Source organism: Elephantulus edwardii, unplaced genomic scaffold (assembly GCF_000299155.1).
Source record: "Elephantulus edwardii isolate Elephantulus edwardi_28Jun2011 unplaced genomic scaffold, EleEdw1.0 scaffold00121, whole genome shotgun sequence".
Taxonomy (NCBI): Eukaryota; Metazoa; Chordata; class Mammalia; order Macroscelidea; family Macroscelididae; genus Elephantulus; species Elephantulus edwardii.
In genome coordinates, this window is record NW_006399871.1 from 8,913,262 (window position 1) to 8,919,857 (window position 6,596).

A 6,596-nucleotide genomic window follows, 5' to 3' on the forward strand; every position below is an offset into this window, starting at 1 on the left:
GATAGGAAGGGAGGGGGTAGAAGTGGATGGATATCCTGTGGGATGGTGAAGTAAATAAACTAGTAGGGGGAAAAAAACTCACCTTGAATAAAAGCCTAGTATTCTTTAAGAAATAACCTCCCTTTCCTTTTTCCTCCCTTGAAACTATGCACACATTTTTGTCTCTGTGCTTTCTAGATATTTCATGCAAGTGGGGTCACACATTATCTGTCCCTTTTGAGTTTAGCTTCTTTCACTCAGCAGAATGTTTTCAAAGTTCATCTCTACTGTAGAACTTCTTTTCTCTCCTTGATGAGGAATATTGAGTTCATGTTGTTTACGCATTCAGCTGTTGATGGATACTTGAGTGACTGTGACCTTGGACTGCAATGAATGCTGGTAGGCATTTGCTTGAGAGATTCTGCTTTCAAGTATTTTAGGGCTAAACCTGCAAGTGAAGTTTCTGGGCTACACTGAGAGTTGGAATTGATTAGAGGATGCTGTGTTGTTGGGCCTTGGTTATGGTCATTCTGTATTTTACATTTTGGAGGAGCTGCCAAACCATTTACCACAGTGAACGTACCATTTTACATTCCCACCAGCTCTGGGCACATCCTTGCTAATGCTTGTTTTCTGATAACAGCGATCCCAGGGGGCCTGAAGCGGTGGCTGTGTATTTATGATGAGCTCCTGTGAGATGCTTCGTGCGTTCTACCTGGGACGTTTCCGGAGATCTGTAACAATTAACTCCTCAGTTAGCCTGTGTCACACGGCACGGGGACAGGCCTTTCTTGGAAAGGCAGGGTCATATAAAGCACCATCCTTGTCTTCAAGCGTCATAAAATTTCATGGGGGGAGATAAGACGAGAAATAAAACAAAATAAATGGTTTCGAGAAGGGCTTGATCAGTGAGTGCTGAAGTAGGGAAAATTCTTGCAGAGGGAAAAGCAGAGCGAGGCCTTCGCCTGCGGTAAGGACAAAGAAGAGGACAGCAAGGGGTCCAGCGACATGTTCCAAATCCCACCACTGGACGTATAGAGCCGAGAGCCACACTGAGGTGCCTGATGCCCTCAAACACTCGGACACACACTGATATCCCAGCAGCTCTTACGCTTCCTAAGCCAGGAAGGCTGCCGGCTTAATTTGTAATGGGATCAGAAAGTGGCCGGCATTGTGAGGGTCCTAAACACGCGAAGTTTGGGAAGCCAGATTATATTCAGAGTGTCTCTGAGGAAGACGTAGATTACCAGGTAGGGTACCCCTGACTCCAATGTGTGTGTGTGGGGGGGGTGCGTGTTCAAGAGCGAGGTCTCCCTGTCCTGGTTACAAACAGGAAGGAGAACGTCCAGTGTTGGGGTCCCCGGCAACCAGTTCAGGGCTCCAGGCTATTTATATATTCCTTCTCCATACATCTTGTAACTCAATTGTCCAGGCCGCTGGATGTCAATTATACTCACACTCAAGGGTGTACTGTAAATATATAGCAAACTGCTCTCTGTGAGGGAAAGGAGGTATTTGCTGAGTTCTGTGGTGTGAACACCATCACTAAGACTGATTGCAGGAGGCCAGCAGGAAGGGACAATGACCATGGCTGTGGGAGCCCATGTAGGTGGGCCCTGTCCTGCTGGTGCAATGACATCACCCCCTACCTCTCTGACACTGTCCTCGGATGTTCCTGGACTTCCTAGGAATGCATGCACTGAGTTAGTTACAACCCTTGTATGTGAATGTTTTCTGTTTAATTCTTGTGAAGTGACCTCACTTTCTAGTTCCTGGAGCATGCTTACCTTTCACGTCATAAATACCACCAGCTGGATTTCCTTGGTGGCACTAATGGTTAAGATCAGTTGTTACTTAAAAGGTTGATGGTTCCAATCCATCCAGACAAAGCTGGTGGTCTGCTTCTTTGAACGATTATAGCCGTTGGAAAGTTTGAGGAGTCGAGCTCAACTCTGTACTCAGGGGTCACGGTGAGCGGGGGACAAACTCAAGGGTGCCTGTTTTTGTCTGTGTTTTGTTGTTTGGGGTTTTTTTAAATAATTATAATTAATATTGCTATAGTTACATCTCTGATGGCCTAGTGGTAAAGAATTTTTGCCTCCAACCCAAAGGCAGGTGGTTCAAATCCACCTGCTGTGTGGGAGAAAGATGTACAGTCTCCTGCAATATGATTCACTGCGTCTGGAAACCCATGGGAGGGTCAACTGTGAGCTGGTTCCAACTTGATGAGGCACAGCAACAACAACAACGTGACATCAGGGAGCTGGGGTGGTGTAGGCCCAAGTGGGGTTGTACTGCTAACCCAAAGGCCCCCCTTCTCCAGGGGGTTTGAGTCCACCAGCTGCTCTTTGGAGAAAAATGGTTGATTGCCTCCCTATCTAGTGTATCGCCTTGACAACCCAGTGAAGGGTCGGTTATGGGTTGGTTTCCAACTTGACAGCAACAGGAAATCATTAGTTACATCACCAGCTAGAACAGTTGTTAACACTTGGTCATCCCAGTTACTGGATACTTATATTGTTGTTGTTGTTGTTATGTGTCGTCGAGTTGCCTGCGACTCATAGCGACCCTATGTACAATAGCCCTAAACCCTGCTGTATCCTGTGCTAATCGCACTGTCTACAACATGCCTACCCCCATCACCCCAGTCACTGAATCAATCTACCTCATAGAGGGCCTTCCCTTCCTGCACTATCCCTCCATCCTCCCAAGCATGATGTCCTTCTCCAAGGACTGGTCCCTCCTTGCAACATGCCCAAAATATGTCAGATGAAGCTTCAGAATCCTTGCCTCCAAGAAGTAGCCTGGCTTAATCCTCTCCAGGATGAAACTGTTCGTTATCTTAGCAGTCCATGGTATATTCAATACTCTTCTCCAACACCACAATTAAAAGGCATCAATTCTCCTTCTATCCCCTCTAGTCATTGTCCATCTCCCTGACACATAGCAAGTGACTGCAACAGGTGCACCTTAGTCTCCTGAGTGATAGCATTGCTCTTCAGTACTTTGGAGAGGTCCCTAACAGCAGACTTTCCCATTGCAATAAGTCTTTTAATTTCCTGGCTTCTGGTGCCAAGAGTATTCGCATCAAAAAAGTCCCAATGAATGTTGTTTGCATTTTGATCAGAGCCCAGAGTTCTGTTGAAAATGCTAAGAAACTGTGGGATTTGGGGCCTGTATGGGACCGAATAGCATCATGGGGAGCAATAGAGGAAGTGCAACAGGAGGATCTTCTGTTCTGCATGACCACCCCCTTTTGCTGTCTTGCCCAATATAAAATGGCAGGGAAGAGATCTGGGTTGCTTAGGAACAACCCTGAAGGCAGGGAGGGAGAGACTAGTCAATACAATTCTGAATCAAGGCAAACAATATCTCATCCTTTCTAAAAATAAAAAAGAAAAATCCATCTTGAGGATTTCTAGGAAACCCAAAGTGCACTTACAGTCTCCCTGGCTGGTGGGGAAGTTCCATCAGCGCTGGCTATTGGATTATTTGAAGATGAACTATCTGGTGTATGGATTTTTTTTCTGGGAAGAATACTTCACTCGAAGGACGTCAGAATCAATAGGCCACTTTGAAGGCTGACTGGAGCCATTATTGGTAATGTTTTGGTGGTATTTGTGAATCAACAATTTAGCAAAAACAGGGCCATTTAGAAATTCTTCAGGAGAGCCCAGTCTGTTGATGTTGAAGTGAAGCCTGACCACTGGGGAAAACGCCAGCCTCTCCCAAGGTCAAGGTGAGTCTGGTGTTCTGGGGGGCCAGCAGCTATCTTTGTTTGCCCAAGACTTCGAGTTTCCTGAAATCCTGGAAAGATGCTTTTTGGTGCAACTGAGTCACCTGTTTCCAACTCCAGTTGCTTTTGCCCCCGAGTGAAGGTTGTCAGAGAAAATACAGGACACTCTTGGAATTTCAGACAAAAAGCAAATAGTTATTTTTAGTACAAGTATGTCTCAAATTTTTAATTTGAACCTATTTAAACTACATATTTACTCCTTGCTTACTTGGCACTCAGGGAACCCTGGTGGCACGGTGGATTGCCCGTTGGGCTGTTAACAAAAGGTCAGTAGTTTGTTGGGATGCAACAGTTGCTGCTTCAGAAGACAAGGCGGCCTCCTCTTGGAAAGATTTCCAGTCTTGTAAATCAAGGTCAGCATGAGTAGCAATCGATTTGACGGAATGAGTTTGGTCTTAGTTACCTGAAATTCAAATTGAACTCACACTCTCATTGACACTAAGTTGCAACCAACTCAGAGCTGACTCTCCAGCAGATTTTTCAGCAACTGTGAATTTCACTGGAGGACACTGCCCGTCTTCCTCCCTCAGAGAAGCTGGTGGATTTGAACCACCTGCCTTTGGGTTGTCAGCACAATCCCTTACCACTCAACCACCAGAACACACTGTGAGTTTAACTAGATGTCTTTTTCTTCTAGAAGTGGCAACTTTTTATCCCAAGGAAAGTGCCAGTGTGGCACGGTTTGTTCTCAGGTACTAACTTGAAAGTTGGTGGTTTGATGTCCACCCAGCGGTGCCGCAGAAGAAGATCCTGGCAATTTACTACTATAAAGATGACAACCCAGGCAACTCTACGGAGCAGGCCTCCTCTCGAACATAAAATAGAGTCTCAGTGAGCCAGAATGGGTGTTATGGCCACAGGCGTATTGTTTTGGCTTAACTCCAGGAGATGTTTGGTGATATTTTGAGGCTTTTTGGTTGTCTTAACTGGGGTTGGGGTCAGGGTTTGGGATGTACTAGCAGCTAGTGGATAGAGATGAGGGATGCTGCTACACCATCCTACAGTGTACCAATACACAGGGCAGGTGCACAGTGAAGAATTACCCGGCCAGAAACATTTCAGTCGTCAGGAAGAGATGGAAAAGAATTGAAATGGTAAGCACAGGAAGGAAATGGGAAGAGTAAGACAGCAATAAACACATGAAGCAAGTTGTTTAAGATTTGTAGAATGGAAAACTTATTTAGTCTCAAAACCTCCACTGAAATCACAAGTGGGGGGAGAGTGAAGTGTAAAGAAAAAGAAGCAAAATCAGGCAGGAAAGTAGAGACAGGGTAAAGGTTGGGGTTGGACAGTGGCAAATTGTCACCATGATAGAAGGACAGTATTTGAGAAAAACAAAAGCAAAGTTCTGGGAAACCAACAAGATGAAGTTCTTCAGATGTTGAGAAATTCAGAATCAGTTCGTGTGGATTATTTTAGATAATTTTTACCTTTAGAATTCATGGGCAAATACACTTCAGTTTATTGTGGAATTGAAGAAATATTTTAACAGAAAGGAGTTAGCTGTGTCTGTGGAGAATTAAGAAGATACAAGAATGTTAAAAACAGTATTTAAAAATCCGTCACATCTATACTTTCTCAGAAAAAAAAAAAGGTTTTTCCAACTTAAAAAAAAAAATTACCTGGCTGGAAGTATCAGAAGTGCTGAGGTTGAAAAACCTTACCTGGCTCTTACCAAAACAAGCTGGCACCCATACCGCTCTGTCTTCCTTGGAAAAACATTACAGGATTCAGTTTTCCCTGCTTCATGCTCAGAGTTGGGGGAAGTAGATTTACTTCAGCTAAACTTGAACTGTTGCTGGGAGCTTAAGGCTCATCTAGCAAAATGCTTTCCCCTTGCAAACCTCCCATCTCTGCTCTTGGTAGAACCAGGCAGGGTGTGCAGATAAAAGCTGAATCATTGTGGTCCCTAGGATGCCTCTGTCTCCCCCGACTTTTATGGTGACATTTCCTTGCATTCCCAAAGCTTGTTCTTGGCTTTGAAAGCACAGCTTGAGAATGTCTTCATTGTTTTACACGTAACCGGCACTGGCCGTGCCTGCAGTTTTCCTGGAGGAAACTAGCAGCAGGAATTTTGTGTCAGACTATAATAAGGGGGCTTTACCCTTTCAGAAGCACGTCCTGTCTCCATGTTGCCAGCTCTGTCCCACAGCCCCGTGAAAAAAATGTAGCTCAGAAGTTATACTGAGGCATTTTCGTGTTTTTTTTTCTGCCTAAATAGAATTAACATCAAGCAACAGAAGGCGTTTACTCTGTAGCTTACATGTGACGTGAGTGACTATGAATGAGTGAACCAGAGGGTTAGGTCTGTGCTCACTTTCACACTGGGTAAGAAATGGAATGTAAAGTGGCCTGCGGCTAAAAGGAATTGGTGACAGGGTGTTTATCTAGCCATGAATTAAAGAGATCAATAAATGCTCAGAGACAGAATGGCACAGGATAGCACAAGGTTCAGGTCTTTTGTTCATAGAGTTACTATGAGTCGTAGTCGGCTTTGTGGCTCCTAATAACAACAGTAAATGCTTGCTGATGGATCACTTACCTAGTATTGATCTAGGGATGCTAGGACCAATACCAGTTGACCTTGAACCTGTTCCAACTCATGGCGACTCACATGTGTTCAGTGGAGAACTGTGTTCCATAGTGTTTCAATGGCTGATTTTTAAAAATTATTTATTTATTTATTTTTAATTACCAAAAACATGTATGAGGATACAAGGGGGTGAGGTTTGGGAGCAGAAGAGTGAGGATGGGCAGAGATGAAATCACAGGGTCGCACGATTTGGTGGGTACAGGGAAGGGGTGAAGGAAATGAGAAAGA